This window comes from Lethenteron reissneri, chromosome 24 (genome assembly GCF_015708825.2).
Source record: "Lethenteron reissneri isolate LAM-NWPU_2019-01 chromosome 24, ASM1570882v1, whole genome shotgun sequence".
NCBI lineage: Eukaryota > Metazoa > Chordata > Hyperoartia > Petromyzontiformes > Petromyzontidae > Lethenteron > Lethenteron reissneri.
In genome coordinates, this window is record NC_083802.1 from 20,030,144 (window position 1) to 20,045,537 (window position 15,394).

General features: G+C 59.2%; 1 protein-coding gene across 3 annotated transcripts in view; it reads left to right on the top strand.

The window, feature by feature from the left end:
• LOC133346781 (ephrin-A3-like) overlaps nucleotides 1-15,394 on the top strand; it is a 37,712-nt gene that overhangs the window by 16,380 nt on the left and 5,938 nt on the right. The gene's annotated exons all lie outside the window — the stretch shown is intronic.

A 15,394-nucleotide genomic window follows, 5' to 3' on the forward strand; every position in this document is an offset into this window, starting at 1 on the left:
TGATGATGATGCGGTCTCTGCGATGAAGATGATGATGATGCGGCCTCAGCGATGATGTCGGGTGGATGATGGCGAGGTCGGGTGGACGCCTCGTGCCTGCGCCGATGTTTGTGGGGAAGGCGGCGGTGCGGCCGATGGCTCGCTGCGCTGCGACACCCGGCGACCCGAGTTCGATTCCCAACCGCGATTCCCATTGGCGGTGAGTGATCATCAGAACCCGTTCTGGGTCTCCCCTAGGCCTTGACTGAGCACCCGGTGAGTGCTGGTGAGACAGAGACGGCCCGTGTGGGCCACGCGAGGGATCGTTGTTGTCTGTGTCGGCACGCTCGGCCCAGGGGGGCGCCTGAGTGCGTGGGGCCATGGCGAGCTGCCTTCGAGGGGACTCGGAGACGATGAGGTCTGATGAGACGTCATCCCGAGAAAGTGGCTTCACCATCTTAACTCATCGCATTTCTCCACGGCGAGATGTCTCGGTGATGATGATGTGTGTATGACGATGCCTCCATGATTAAGCATTTCATTATCATAGATAACATTGGTGGCGATAGCCTACGTGTTAAACAGGCATCTCATCGAGGGTGGCTATGAAGAGGTGTGATTGACGGGGTGTCTCGCCATTGATGATGTTCTCTGGGCGGTGCCGTCACTCGTCCCAGACGCATCGCCCCCCCCCCTTCCCATCTTCCTGATCCTGGGTCTCGCTGGGCGAACGTTAATCGATGTGAAATGGAGTAATCGAGTGACACGGGCGGGGGTGGGGGCACCCCGCACCCCTCCCGTGTCTCCATCTCTGGAGCCGCCGCCGCCTCCTCCTCGCGTTTCCGTCGCTGTGAGCGGAGCCCCTCCCCCTAGCCCCCCCCCCCCAGCCCCCCCCCCCCCACCCCGTGCGTGATTCACGCCGCGCGGCCGTGGAGCCGCAGACGGATGGGGGGGGCGGATGGCGGGGAGCGGGGGAGATGGATCCGTCCATCACCCCGCGCCTCCGCCCGTATCTGCGCGCCTCCATCTGTCCGTCGCGCACCCTTCGCTCGCTCGCTCCCAACATCATTCATTCACTCGCTCGGTCATTCCATTATTCACTCACTCGCCCGCTCACTTACTCCATCCTCCATGCTCTCACCATCCATTCACTCGCTCCCATCATTTGCTCGCTTACTCGCTGATTCACACACTCGTATTCACCCATTCGTTCCATTATTCGTTCGCTCACTACTTGAATCGCACATTAATTCACGCAAATCATTCACACATCCACTCAATGATCCATTAGCTCTCTCACTTCCTAATTCGTTCACTCGCACATCGGTTTGGTCACTCATTTTCTCGTTCACTCTCGTGCATTCATTCATTCACCCGCTCGCGTACAACTTACATTTCGTGCTCATTCATGCACTCCCCACCCACCCTCTGATTCGGTCTCACCTCGCCTCCCCCGCTCACAACGCAGCCACTTGGCATCTCCCGCTACCAACACCTGGCCCGGCCAGGTGTAACTGGGCGACACCAAACGCCGCGCTATAGTGTGGGTGGGGGAGGAACATTCCACCACTCCTCCTCCTGCTGCTCTTGTCGGCAGATGGAGCAGGAGTAAATATTTACCCGCGCCATGAGCGGATACTATTTTATGGCCATATTTATTTTTTCAATCCGTCAAATCGATTTCGCGAGTCGCCTTTTGTTGCCGTGCCCCCTGAGTCGTGGAGAGTTAAAACGGCGCCTGGCGGAGCGCAGTGCCGCTCCTCGGCCCTCACGCAGTGGCTGATGGTGATGCTGCCCATGCTGCCGATGCGGTGCGAGCGGTTGCCATGGCGATAGATTGGTTTCCCAGCTCGTGGTCCCCTCCTCCTCCTCGCGCGCTCGTCGCCCGGTGACGGCGGTTGCGGTGGTGGAGCGGTCTCCAGACACAGGGCCCTGCTGTGGTGTTGTTGTTGTTAAGATTGCGTGAGTGTGTTTGTCGGTGTTGTTGTTGACAGTAGGGTGTGGTGTTGTTGTTAGGAGTGTAAGTGTGCGAGTGTGGTGGTGTCACCATCGTTGGCGTTGATTGTGTTCATTTCTAGGCGGGCGTGCATGGGCTTTTTGTAAGAATGCCTCTGTGTTAGGGCGCACGTGTTAGCAGGGTGTGCATGTGGTGTGTGTGTTGGGGTATGACATAAATACCTGGTCCGGTGTGTACACATCGCCACTGGCGTGGTAGCCACCCTCCCCCGCGTGTGCTGTGTCGGCCTTCATAGGCGCTGCTCGTTAACAGCACTTTGCCCAGAAATTTGCAAAGACTACGCGGGGGATCTTTGTCGTTGGGTGTGAGAGCGGTGTGTGGTTACTGTGTTATTATATTTCACAGCGTGACCGCCAGTTAAGTGTGTTCATGTTGGACGTGCCAGCGTGTTTATACGAATGCCTGGGGGTTTCAAGGGACGGGTGCGTGATTTTTAGCGAATATTCCTCAGGCCCTCTCCTAAAGCGACGCGGCCTTTAGTGATGGGTGGTACCTGGTGCGGTGGGTAGACCAAGGTGGGCGGACAGGTGTGGTGCTGGCCACACACCACCCCATCGTGTGCCACGGTGGTGGTGGTGGGTGTCATTTGTTGGTAGTTAACACGCAAGTTCTGGTGCTGGTTAATGGTTGTGGTAAACAATACACATCGATGTCTGGACAACGACGCTGGTCATTGTTGGTTATCCGTTGTTGGTTACCCTGCGGTTGTGTCCGTAATGTGATGCTTGATGTGGTGGTTGTGGATATTCTTTTTGTGGCGGTGGTTATCGATTGTGTAACTGAGCCCCGTTGTAGTAAATCCGTGTTCCTCCACCTGCAAAGGAATTCGCCCCGGAACCCCGATCGCCTTAGTTGGACTCTTGCCCAAGGGTCGGGGAGGGCTGGAAGTCGGGGAGTGAGCGGCGGGGGGGGGGGGGGGGTGCCACAACTTCACACGAAATAATCATTCTGTTCTCCACAGCGCCACGATCACTCTCGTTGTTGTCTATGTTGTCGTTCGATCCATGTCTAGCAGAGGAGAGGGAGTGGGGGGCCTTGCCCATCAAGAGCTGGCAGCTCACCAGCAGTGATTCCAGCGAGCCTCACTGTTGCTGATGAGACACTGGGCGTCCACCCACGTGAGACCAATCCTGCTGAAAACATTCACGCCGAGAAGTCCGTGTCGCTGATGGGATGTGTACAAAAAAAGTGTGTTTACATGGAGGCACATATTTGGGAAGGGGTTGTTAGTGTCTACCTTTAACAACTCATCCTGTGCAGTCGTAATCCTCCGTAGCCGTATCTATCGCGTCGTCATCCTCAACGCAGATCGCGGCTCTCACGGTCGTCGTGGAGGAACCACAGACGAGCGGAAAGGCAGCAGCGGCAGTAGCAGCAGCAGCAGCAGCCGCCAGGCGGTAAGGAGCCGGCGGTGCTGCCAACAATTGTTTCCCAAGCTCTGCGGTCCTCTACATATTCACGTTCCGTTTTCAGCCAATCAATGAGCGTTTACACACGTGGGAGGACAACCCAAAGCAGCCGGAGAGAACCGAGGCGTGCAAGACGGCCAACACTCTCCCCATACAGAAGGGACAGGCGAGATGAGTCGCCACTTTCCTGTACCGCCTGCTCATGGCGAGCCGTGGTCCGGCTCCTCCTCGACCCCCACGACCCACCAGCCCTCGCCGCCCCCACAGTGCTGGGTAACAGACGTCCTGTAGAAAACAGGACGTGCGTGCAGTTTAGTCATTGATTGATCCAGGGGGTACGGGGGGGTGTAGGGGAGGGAGTACAGGTTGGTGCGGGGAGGCGCTGGGTAGGTGCGGGGAGGCGCTGGGTAGGTGCGGGGAGGCGCGGGCCACATTCCACAGCCTTCGTCATCGACCGCTGGCATGAATCACGTTGCAGGGTGAACGTGCGCGCATGTATGCACAGGCACCTGCGTGTGTGCGTGTGGAAGTATGCACGTGCGTGTGTCCGTGTCGAGCTGTGTCTGCGTGTGTCCGTGTCGACCGGTGTCTGTGTGCGAGTAGCTGGTGCGGTGGGTAAAACATCGCCACTAGGCACTCACAGGTGCTCGCTAACAGCACTTGCCCCAACAGTCTGTTAAGGCTATACGGGGGAGCTTTGTGTGTGTGGGGGTAATCGTGCGTTTGTGTTGGCACAGTGGGGAGTACAAGTGGAGCATCTGGCAGTGAGTCAACCCAGTCGGTCTGTCCCGTGACCTGCCAGCAGAGAGCAATTCATCACTTCACGTGACTGCCTCGGAGTGCACCTAGCCTGGCACAAAGCCGTGGAATTGTTGTTATGGGTGTTGAGGAGAGTGTAGGGCATGCGTGTGTGAGTGTACATGTTCCCTGTGCTGGCAACCCACCCCCTCATATGCCGTGCTGGCCTTCATAGCAAGGCCTAACGAGGGATCTTTGTCTTTGTGCAGAGTAATCTGTATGCACTGTGTAGGTGTGCTTTATAGACTGTTGGGGCAAGTGATGTTTGCGAGCACCTATTAAAAATGAGGTACAGTTCTCAATTAAGGCTGAGTCGACCTAGGGGAGGCCCGGTTCAGATATTCGTCACCTATGTTGGACGCGAGCAGGAATCGAAGTCTTTTTCCGGTGTCGTAGTGCAGCGCGCTCACCACTCCCTACACTACCCCAAAGACAAAGATCCGCCGTATAGCCTGAACATACTGTTGGGGCAAGTGCTATGAAGGCTGACACAGCACATCAGGGCGTGGGTGGCCAACACCACGCCCGGCCGCCTTTGTCTCCCCAGTGGTGATGTATACACAAACCACACCAGGTACTCATTTGAGGCTGAGTCTACCGAGGGAAGGCCCCATGACCGGTTCCGATAATCGTCACTGGTGTTGGCTGTGAGCGGGAATCGAACCCGGGTTGCCGGCTTGGTCGCGCAGTGCAGCGCTAACCGCGACACCACCGCTCTTTCCCCCTGCTTATCACACGCATGCACACTCGCAGAAGAACACGCATGCATTATTAACCATCGCAGATTCGCTGATGAGTCATGATCACAACCAACGGAAGTAAACGACGGGAAACGATTGATTGACTTCATAAAGAATGCTTCAAAAGTTGGGCTCAAGATAGAATTCGAGCAGAGACGGCGCTGCACGAAACGGAGGGCGCCCTTCCTTGTCTGCGGCAGAGACGCACAGCCGGAAATCGCAGCCCACAGCCCAGCCGAGTGGGGGTGGTGTTGAAGGTGCACCACCACCACGAGCCACGTCACGAGATACAACACATCGCGAGATTACACACCACGAGATACAGAGACGGCCCAGCAGCAAATGTAGACTATTAATATAGAATATTTATACTGCAGGAGGAATCCGATGAGCTGTAAAGCTCTTCACAGATGTCCAAGTAGAGGCACGGGGTAAGATCGTTACAATAACAAACAGGACAAAAAGCACGTTCGGAGTGCATAGTACAAGAATTGTAAAAGAATCGCCTAAACAGAAACAAATACAACGCCAAACCATCCGCGTCCTACCAGGCAAAGCCCACCGAGGTATTAGCTTCTTGTTCAAAAGCGACCTGGCCACAAATGATAGCTCAACAAAGTGGCTTGTCATTTGGACATTTATTGCAGAAAAAATAATTGAAACAGTCTAATAATCTGATCGTGAGAAGTATCCGCGCAATGCGCCTAAAGAGAAGAGTGCGTTTAATCAGCGCGTGTAGCCTGCTCTGACAATTGATCGGAGACACGGACACTGACAGATGCGATGTAATTCGTATTGTTTTACACTGGGAGACGAGAAGACGGACCACACGGATCAGAGAGCACATCCAAGTGAGAGATCGTCATGACTGTTAACATTTATAAAGGGGTGGTGTGAGTGTGTGTGTGTATTTGTGTGTATTTGCCTTTGTATTGGTTTGGTTTCACAGCATGCCTAAGGAGCTTCTGTTTGGCCGGATAGAGGGGGGCTAAACGGGCATGGCACGGGCTAGAGAAGAGATGGAGGTGATGTGGTATAGGAGGATGTGGAGCTGAGTGGACTTGCCGATGAGCGGTACCAGCGGGTGTCAAGATCGGCCTCTGGAGGAGGCTCGTGAAGGACGCTACTGGGCAGTTGGAGGCAGTCGCCCTCCAACAACAACGGAGGGCAGAGGAGCGACGCTCACAACAACGAGCAGAGCGCCGGGTGGATAAAACAGTTGGCACAGTGGGGAGCACAGGCGGTGCATCTATCAGTCCTCTGTCAGTCAACCTATGGCACCTGGGTCTGTTCCGTGACCTGCCCGTGGGCCGTCGACTCTTCACATGGCCTCAAGTGCACCTAGCATGGCACAAGCGCCGTGGTGACGTCACCGCCACCGAGTGAACGGCGGTTTTGGTTTGGTTTTTATGTTGGCGCTTGGTGTGTGAGTGCGCGTGGCTGTGTGTCTGTATAGGTGTGCGTGTGTGCATGATGGCCAATGAAGAGCAATTATTGGAGATTAATTTCTAAGTGATTTACCCGTTAAATTGCTTTGTCCCAGTTGGTGAATTGCAGATGCGCACCCTCCGTTTTCACATGCATATTTGGGGCAGTGCGACCTCACATTGTTGTCCATGGTGTGTGTGACTGTGTGACTGTGGGGAGCAGAAGTGCATCAGTTTGGGACCCCGGCGACCCGAGTTCTATTCCCGCTCATGGTCGACACCAGCCACGATTATCTGAACTGGTCCTGGAGCCTCTCCTAGGTCGACTCAGCCTGAAATTAATTCCTGGTGCAGTGTGTAAACATCAGTGCCGAGGAGGTCAAGGCGGCCGGGTGAGATCCCGGGCACACCACCCCCTCGTGTGCAGTACGGGACTTATATGGGAGCTCGCTAGCAGCACTTGCCCCAACAGTTTGCGAAGGCTATACAGGGGATCTTTGTCTCGCCGTGCGTGTTGAGGTGTGCGCTGTTGCGGATTACGTCTCCCGGGGGCAACGCGCGCGCGTTTGTTGTGACACGGCCACGTCCGCTCTGTTGTGAAATGCGAGCGCGTTCACGTTTAGACGTAGAGGGAGCCGCAGGGGAGGGAGGGGGGGCAAGGGGAGGGAGGAGAGGGGGGAGGGGCGCTCCCAAGTGAGCCACGCACACCACGCCCTGCGGTGCACCGAGCCAATCATGCTCAGTCAGCGGATAAACTCGCTCAAATCCCGTTCCCCTCCCACGGCTTGTCGCTCGTTAGGGCAATTGGCCAAATCTTCCCGTGCTGCGCGGGACCCGCGTGAGGAAAAAGACCCGGCTCTGTAAATCAAAGGCATTATTACTGTGGATAGGTCTAGACCAGCGACTCGAGTAGTGAATTAATAACATCTGAAGTTTGCAGAATAAAACTCAATTCTTTTGAACGAGATCTCAATTTAACGAATTAACTCCCCCCCCCCCCCCCCACGATCGGCCGATCGCGCAAGCGACACTCACACGGGGGGCTCCGAGTGATTGTTTGGGCTTCAATTCAATTCATCTTTATTCATGGGTTGGAAAATCGATGGGAGACGTGGATTATGAAGAGAGTATATCGTACTCACACTTAGCAGTGTACAGCTGCATACACACACATCATCGTCACCCCGCCTTCGACGGCTTCCATCTCTCAAGAGCGGGACTAATGTTCACACATCCTTCGCTGGATGAGGAGGCGGCGGGTGACGATGTGGATTGAGGGTTGACTCGAGCGAGATAACTCGGTCAACCGATTCTGCTCGGAAACGTCGTCTCCATCGCGACATCCCCTCGCCTCGTTTATCTCTTCCCGTCACTCATCTCCCCTCCACTCCTCACCCTCTCCCCTCGCCCATGCCTCCGCACCCCCCCCCCCGTCTCCTGCGCGCAGCACCCGCCCCTCGCCCATCTCTCAACCCTCGCCCATCTCTCAACCCTCTCAACCCTCGCCCATCTCTCCTCACCCAATTCTTCCCCGCACCCATCTTCCTCCAGAGCGAGCCAAAGTTCACATCTCAAGTCTGCTGTCGCTACCCCCCCGTCATCGCCCCCTCTCTGGCCGTGCCCTGTGTGGATGGTGCCCACTATGACCGGGCTGTCGGCTATTTTTCTAACCATCGATCCCGGCCCAGCGCCAGACAAACAGTCGCTTCACTGCTGGAAAAACGCGGCCGGCGGCCGCCGTAAAGATTCGGGGTTTTCTGTGCAGCGCCGTGACGAGTGGGGGGGGGGAGCGGCAATCAATGGATTGGGGGTGGTGGGGCGGGGAGCGGTGGTGGGGGGCGACTCTGCGTGACTGACGGGCCGTGACTGACGGGCCGTGACTGACGGGCCGTGACCCCGCGGGGTGACCCGGGCTCCAGACCCCCGCGACCCCCTGCTCCACCCTTGGCGGGGGGCGGGGGCCAGCGGGAGCCCGCGTCCTGATCGATGGTTGCGGTGGTGGTGGGGGGAGGGTGTGTGTGTGTGTGCGTACTTCTCACTATGGGTGTGCGTGTGTGTGTGCGTACTTCTCACTGTGGGTGTGCGTGTGTGTGCGTACTTCTCACTGTGGGTGTGCGTGTGGGTGCGCGCAAGTGTGTACACTGATGTTTATGAGTACTGTACATGTATGCGTGTACTCGGTCGTTTGTAATGGACATGTGTGTATACAGGGACGTGAACACACTTGCATATGGGTACAGTTGTACACGGATAGAAAATAAAATATAGTTTACATGGGTTGTGTGTAGGAAGCAGTCGTGTAGTGGGCAGCGCGCTGCACTACGAACCAGGCGACCTAGATTCCCGCTCGCGGCCAACACCAGTGACGATTATCTGAACCGGTCCTCGGCCTCCGCTAGGTCGACTCAACCTCAAATGAGCACCTGGTGCGGTGTGTAAACATCGCCACTGGCGAGACAAAGGTGGCTTGGGCGTGGTGCTGGGAATTCCGGCCTTCGTCGGGGCTCGCTTAACAGCACTTGCTCCTCCAGTCTGTTAAGGCTACACGGGGGATCTTTGTCTTTGTAAGGACACGTGGGTATGAGAGGCGCCGCTCGCGGCCGTCGTCCCCGCCGCGAGTCCAATCGAGCGTCGTCGCCGCCCGGCGTTAATTATTCGAAACAAAAGGCGCCGCGATAAGCGTCCAAAATTACAATTAAATCCATAGCACTAAATACTGCATCACTCCCCAATTTGTCAGCTTTAATTAGGGCCGCGGTGAGCGATAAAGGGCGGGCAGCCCATCGACCGGGCGCCCGCCGCGGAGACGAGACGATCGCCATCGAGATCAAGCAACACCCCTCGACTGCCATAGAGACGATCCCCTCCACTGTTCCCCTCGACCGCTCCCTTCAACTCGCCCCGAAATCTGCTAATAAGCAGCAGCAGCGGCAGCAGCGGCGACTCTTCGACTGCCACCGAGATCCATCGGAGATGAGCAGTCGCTGCGTTTCGCGGAACTCGATGGCGGCATTGATCGGTGGCGGATCCAAGGGTTGGTGTGGCGGGACATTGTGACGATACCCCCTCTCCCAAGCACACCCCCTGAGACCCCGAACATTGATAATTACCGAGAAACTACATTGAGAAGTCTTCAAATCTGCCTCCAAGTCAATGACCGCCAAACCCGACAGACATTCATAGAGAGCCGTGAGAGATGCGTCGACTCTCGCAGAGAGATTATACCTCGCGAGGGTGAGCGACACTGACTCCTACGGAGCTCCTGTGCGAGCGAGCGACCGTCGGATTATATCCGCGCACGCTATTAAAGTGGGCCGTCCCCGCTGACTCGCACGCATTGATTTTAATAGAGCGCAATCAGAGTTGACCTGTCGGTGACTTTCCTCGGTCGATCAGAACGGGCCGAGCGTTGGCTTTCATCGAGGGTCGTCGCTAAAGTGACCTCCCATCGATTTTCATAGAGATCCGCTCCGTAGATGGGCCGCACCGACGTACATCCCGGAGATCCGCACGACACGGGGCCGGCGTGGAGCGCCGTTCGAGGGCGGCGAGGGCGACTCTGACGGAGGTCGCCGCGACGACCTTCCCGGAGATCGGTGGCGGCAGAGCGTCGCCCGCGACGTTCCTGGAACTCTGTCGAAGCGAACGGCGTTGGCCTCTCCCTGGAGGCTTCACCGCCACTCCATTGATGTTCTCATAAATCTATTCAAATGAGCTCTATTGACTTTCATCGAGATCTGTCAAAGGTTTCCCTCATTGACTTTCATTGAGACGGATCGTTTACAAGCGAGGCGTGGTGTCGTTAAAGCGCCCCCTCCACCATGTCCCGTCCATCGAGATGAGCGCAAATGTTGACTTCATTTGAGCTCTCCAAGGTAACTTGACCGCCACCCGCGCGCCTGCAACACGTGGGTGGCGGCGGACGGCGCGAGGCAGACTGGTGGTGGTGGTGTGAGGCTGGTGGTGGTGGTGGTGCGAGGGTGGTGGTGGTGGCGCGAGGCAGGCTGGTGGTGGTGCGAGGGTGGTGGTGGTGGTGGTGGCACGAGGCTGGGTGGTGGTGGTGGCACGAGGCTGGGTGGTGGTGGTGGCACGAGGCTGGGTGGTGGTGGTGGCACGAGGCTGGCTGGTGGTGGTGCGAGGCTGGTGGTGGTGGTGGTGGCGCGAGGCTGGTGGTGGTGGTGGTGCGAGGGTGGTAGTGGTGGTGGTGGTGGTGGCGCGAGGCTGGTGGTGGTGGTGGTACGAGGCTGACTGGTGGTGGTGGCGTGAGGCTGGTGGTGGTGGCGTGAGGCTGGTGGTGGTGGCGTGAGGCTGGTGGTGGTGGTACGAGGCTGACTGGTGGTGGTGGTGGTAGGCTGACTGGTGGTGGTGGTGTGTGGCTGGTGGTGGTGGCACCAAGACTCGCTGTATCCACCACCTGGGGCACCTTCATCAAGGATTGTTTTCATCTTCCTCCAGTGAAGGAACAATTTTGAAATTGACCAAACATCTCGAATATAGCACTACAGAGCTCTGACTCGCCCTCACCCTCTCTCTGTGAGAGCGGACGGCATGTCTGCTTGATGGGTCGTCATTATTACGAGGACGACGACGACTGCTCCTGAGTTGTGACGATTGTCGTGACTCTGAGGTGACCTTCCTAGGCGCTGTACTGCGACAAGAGCGGCTCCTCCTCTCGCCCCATCCTGATGGACGGAGGGGGATGCACCGCGCAGTGGGTCGTGCTCGCGACGCTCTCTTGCGCCTCCGAGTGCGAGGAGACGTCGAGTGGACGTCGAGTGGGGGGGTGGGAGGGGGGCACATTTCCCGTCCATTTTTTTGTATTTATTCTCCGGCGCCACGCGAGCTCTGCGATGGCAGAGCGAGGAGACAAAATCTAAACGATCACCGCCGCACGCCCAGCTACCCGGCGGTAAAATTGGGTTTGAATTAGCAAATCCCCCCCCCCCCTGGCAGACGAAAAGAGAAAGTAAAATCAGCCAAATGGAGCGAGCGACTCGCGAGCCAGTCGCAGGACGCGGCGGCGGCGGCACTGAGGGGGGAGCGCCGGAGTGGGTGGGTGAGGGGTTAGGTGAGTGCGGGTGAGTGGGTGGGTGAGGGGTTAGGTGAGTGGGTGGGTGAGGGGTTAGGTGAGGGGTTAGGTGAGTGGGTGGGTGAGTGGGTGGATGAGGGTGAGTGGGTAGGTGAGGGTGAGTGGGTGGGTGAGGGGTTAGGTGAGGGGTTAGGTGAGGGGTTAGGTGAGGGGTTAGGTGAGTGCGGGTGAGTGGGTGGATGAGGGTGAGTGGGTGGATGAGGGTGAGTGGGTGGGTGAGGGTGAGTGGGTGGGTGAGGGTGAGTGGGTGAGTGAATGCGGGTGAGTGGGTGGGTGAGGGGTGAGGCGAGTGTGGGAGATGCGAGGCGAGTGCGGATGAGTGGGATGTGAGCGGAGCGGTGGCGCAGCTGTGAGTGCGCCGCCGCACGAACCAGTAGACCTGGTTTCTATTCACGGCCAATAACGGTGAAAGTGAATATCTGAGCCACTCGTGGGTCTCCCCTAGGTCGACTCGGCCTCAAATGAGTACTTGGTGTGGTGTGTAAATATTGCCACTGGAGACACAAAGGTGGTCTGGCGTGTTTGACGACCCCGACCCCCTTGCGTACCATGTCGGACTTCATCGGTGCTTGCTCACAGCACTTGCCCCAACAGTCTATTCATGCTATACGGAGGAGCTTTGTGAGGCGAGTGGGTGAGTTTGTGTGAGGTGGGTGAGGTGTGAGTGGGTGAGTGTGAGTGGGCGAGTGGGTGAGTGAGTGAGTGGGCGAGTGTGAGTGGATGGGTGAGTGGGCGAGTGGGTGATTTTGAGTGAGTGGGTGAGTGTGAGTGAGCACAGTGGGATGCACATCAACGGGTCTTCTCAGCCAGTCAACCCCGAGCACCTGGCTCTGTGCCGTGACCCTGCGAGCGGAGAGTCGTCCGCACTTCACGCGGCCTTAAAGTGCACCTAGCCTGGCACAAGCCCCGTGGTGACGTCACCGCCACTTGGTGGCGAACGGCGGCTGTTGATGGTGGGTATGCGAGGGCGTGTGCGTGCGAGAAACGGCGTGACGGCGTGGTGCGCGGTGTGTGCGAGCGTGCAGCTCTGTGTGTTTCCGAGGGGCGTGTATCCCACGTTATTGTTGTTGCTGCTGTTGCTGCTGTTGTTGTTGTGGTTGTAACGCGCGAGTGGGAGAGTTGTGCTCGGGTCTTTTGTGCGAGCACGCACTCCCGTGACGTGTGGTGGGTGCCAGGGTGCGGTGGGCCTGACGCAACGTGGCGCACTGGAGTTTGCTCCGCTGAGGCGAGCCCTGGTGTGTGTTGGAGTCCAGTGGAGGGTTTTCAAGAGGGCGGTGTGCCCCTCGTGCGGTGTGCCCCTCGTGCGGTGTGCCCCTCGTGCGGTGTGCCCCTCGTGCGGTGCGTCACTCGTGCGGTGCGCCCCTCGTGCGGTGCGCCCCTCGTGCGGTGCGCCCCTCGTGCGGTGTGCCCCTCGTGCGGTGTGCCCCTCGTGCGGTGTGCCCCTCGTGCGGCGTGCCCCTCGTGCGGCGTGTCACTCGTGCGGCGTGCCCTCGTGCGGCGTGCCCCTCGGGCGGCGTTCCCCTCGTGCGGCGTGCCCTCGTGCGGCGTGCCCCTCTGCGGCGTGCCCTCGTGCGGCGTGCCCCTCGTGCGGCGTGCCCCTCGTGCGCGTGCCACTCGTGCGGCGTGCCCCTCGTGCGGCTTGCCCTCGTGCGGCGTGCCCTCGTGCGGCGTGCCCTCGTGCGGTGTGCCCCTCGTGCGGTGTGCCCCTCGTGCGGTGTGCCCCTCGTGCGGTGTGTCACTCGTGCGGCGTGCCCCACGTGCGGCGTGCCCCTCGTGCGGCGTGCCCCTCGTGCGGTGTGCCCCTCGTGCGGTGTGCCCCTCGTGCGGTGTGCCCCTCGTGCGGTGTGCCCCTCGTGCGGTGTGCCCCTCGTGCGGCGTGCCCCTCGTGCGGTGTGCCCCTCGTGCGGCGTGCCCCTCGTGCGGCGTGCCCCTCGTGCGGTGTGCCCCTCGTGCGGCGTGCCCCTCGTGCGGCGTGCCCCTCGTGCGGCGTGCCCCTCGTGCGGCGTGCCCCTCGTGCGGCGTGCCCCTCGTGCGGCGTGCCCCTCGTGCGGCGTGCCCCTCGTGCGGCGTGCCCCTCGTGCGGCGTGCCCCTCGTGCGGCGTGCCCCTCGTGCGGTGTGCCCCTCGTGCGGCGTGCCCCTCGTGCGGTGTGCCCCTCGTGCGGCGTGCCCCACGTGCGGTGTGCCCCTCGTGCGGCGTGCCCCTCGTGCGGCGTGCCCCACGTGCGGTGTGCCCCTCGTGCGGTGTGCCCCTCGTGCGGTGTGCCGTGCTTGTGACAGGCCATGTTTGTGCTTCGTCTCGCAGACAAATTGCCGGCGACCCCCTTGGTTGATGGCAGGGCGAGCGTTGGGGGTCGACTGCTTTGCCATTCATTATCCTTCTCGAGAGGGAGCATAGGGGGAGGGGGACGGGCAGGAGGGGGGAGGGGGAACTCCAAAAGATCGACCTTTGACCCCCGCTCAGTGCTCCTTGCCGCAGCTTCACAAAACGCGGCAGTCACATGACCTGTATTGTCCTGGCGATGGCGTCTCCGTGGCAACTGTGGGAATGCTTTGTTCAAATGGTTTTTAAACAAATCTCTTTTGATCCCCGCGCCTCCCAGCGTATTGTGGGCTGCACTCCCCCCCCTTCCCCTTCCGTCTCCCTGGGGGCCCACCCCTAAAACATCTCCTGCGACCCTCCCAGGGCCCGCTGATCCACACCGGTTCCAATCTCGATTACGAGTTCCGCAAGAGAGCACGAGTGGTACCTATGGGAACTGCCCCCTGCGTGATATCCGATGTACCTGTGATGGTAATCGCTGTGCGACCGGATTAGTGTTGCGGCCGTTGATAGCGGTGTGGATGTTGTGTGGCGGTGCGGTGGGTGGCGTTGTTGCGTGGTGGTGCGGTGGGTGGCGTTGTTGCGTGGTGGTGCGGTGGGTGGCGTTGTTGCGTGGTGGTGCGGTGGGTGGCGTTGTTGCGTGGTGGTGCGGTGGGTGGCGTTGTTGCGTGGTGGTGTGGTGGGTGGCGTTGTTGCGTGGTGGTGCGGTGGGTGGCGTTGTTGCGTGGTGGTGCGGTGGGTGGCGTTGTTGCGTGGTGGTGCGGTGGGTGGCGTTGTTGCGTGGTGGTGCGGTGGGTGGCGTTGTTGCGTGGCGGTGCGGTGGGTGGCGTTGTTGCGTGGTGGTGCGGTGGGTGGCGTTGTTGCGTGGTGGTGCGGTGGGTGGCGTTGTTGCGTGGTGGTGTGGTGGGTGGCGTTGTTGCGTGGTGGTGCGGTGGGTGGTGGTGTAGTAGTTGTGTGGTTATCAGGCGGACCGCACTACACTGTGAGCAGCTCCCCCACGGCTGTATTGCAAACCGTGCACATGGCTGCCTCTTGGGTATTTGCTGCGATTTCATTCCTTTTCCTGTGCCGGGTCTCTGCTGCTGCTGCTCCTGCTGCATGTGGCTCGACCTAAAATGACTAACTGCACGGCCGCGCTTTGTGAGCAATGGGGAAACAAAGGCAGCCGGGCATGCGTGCAGACGCCCCCGAAATCCTCCCCCCCCCCACCTCCCTCGGTGCACGCCGAGCTGACTTTCATAGGTGCTCGATAAGGGAAGTTGCCCGCGCATTAGTCAGTCTGAAAGGGCAATCTGTGTGATTGTGTGTGTGTGTATCGGTGCGTTACGCTGGGCGCTGGGAGAGCTCCGGCCATTAATCACCAAGGTGTGCGGTGTGCACCGCGAGACAAAGATCCCCCGCGTGGTCCTTTAGCAGACTTGGGGCAAGTGCCGCTCCAGGAGCGACCGGCCTGCGAGGGCGGGCACGGCGCACGAGGGGACACGCCGTGACCGTCGCCGCACCGCCCGCGGTTTGTCCATCCTGGCGCCGACCGCTTACGGGAACTGCACCGGATAACCCGTTAAAGGCCGAGTCGACCTCGGAGAAACTCTGAAACGGTTCTGACAGTCGCTC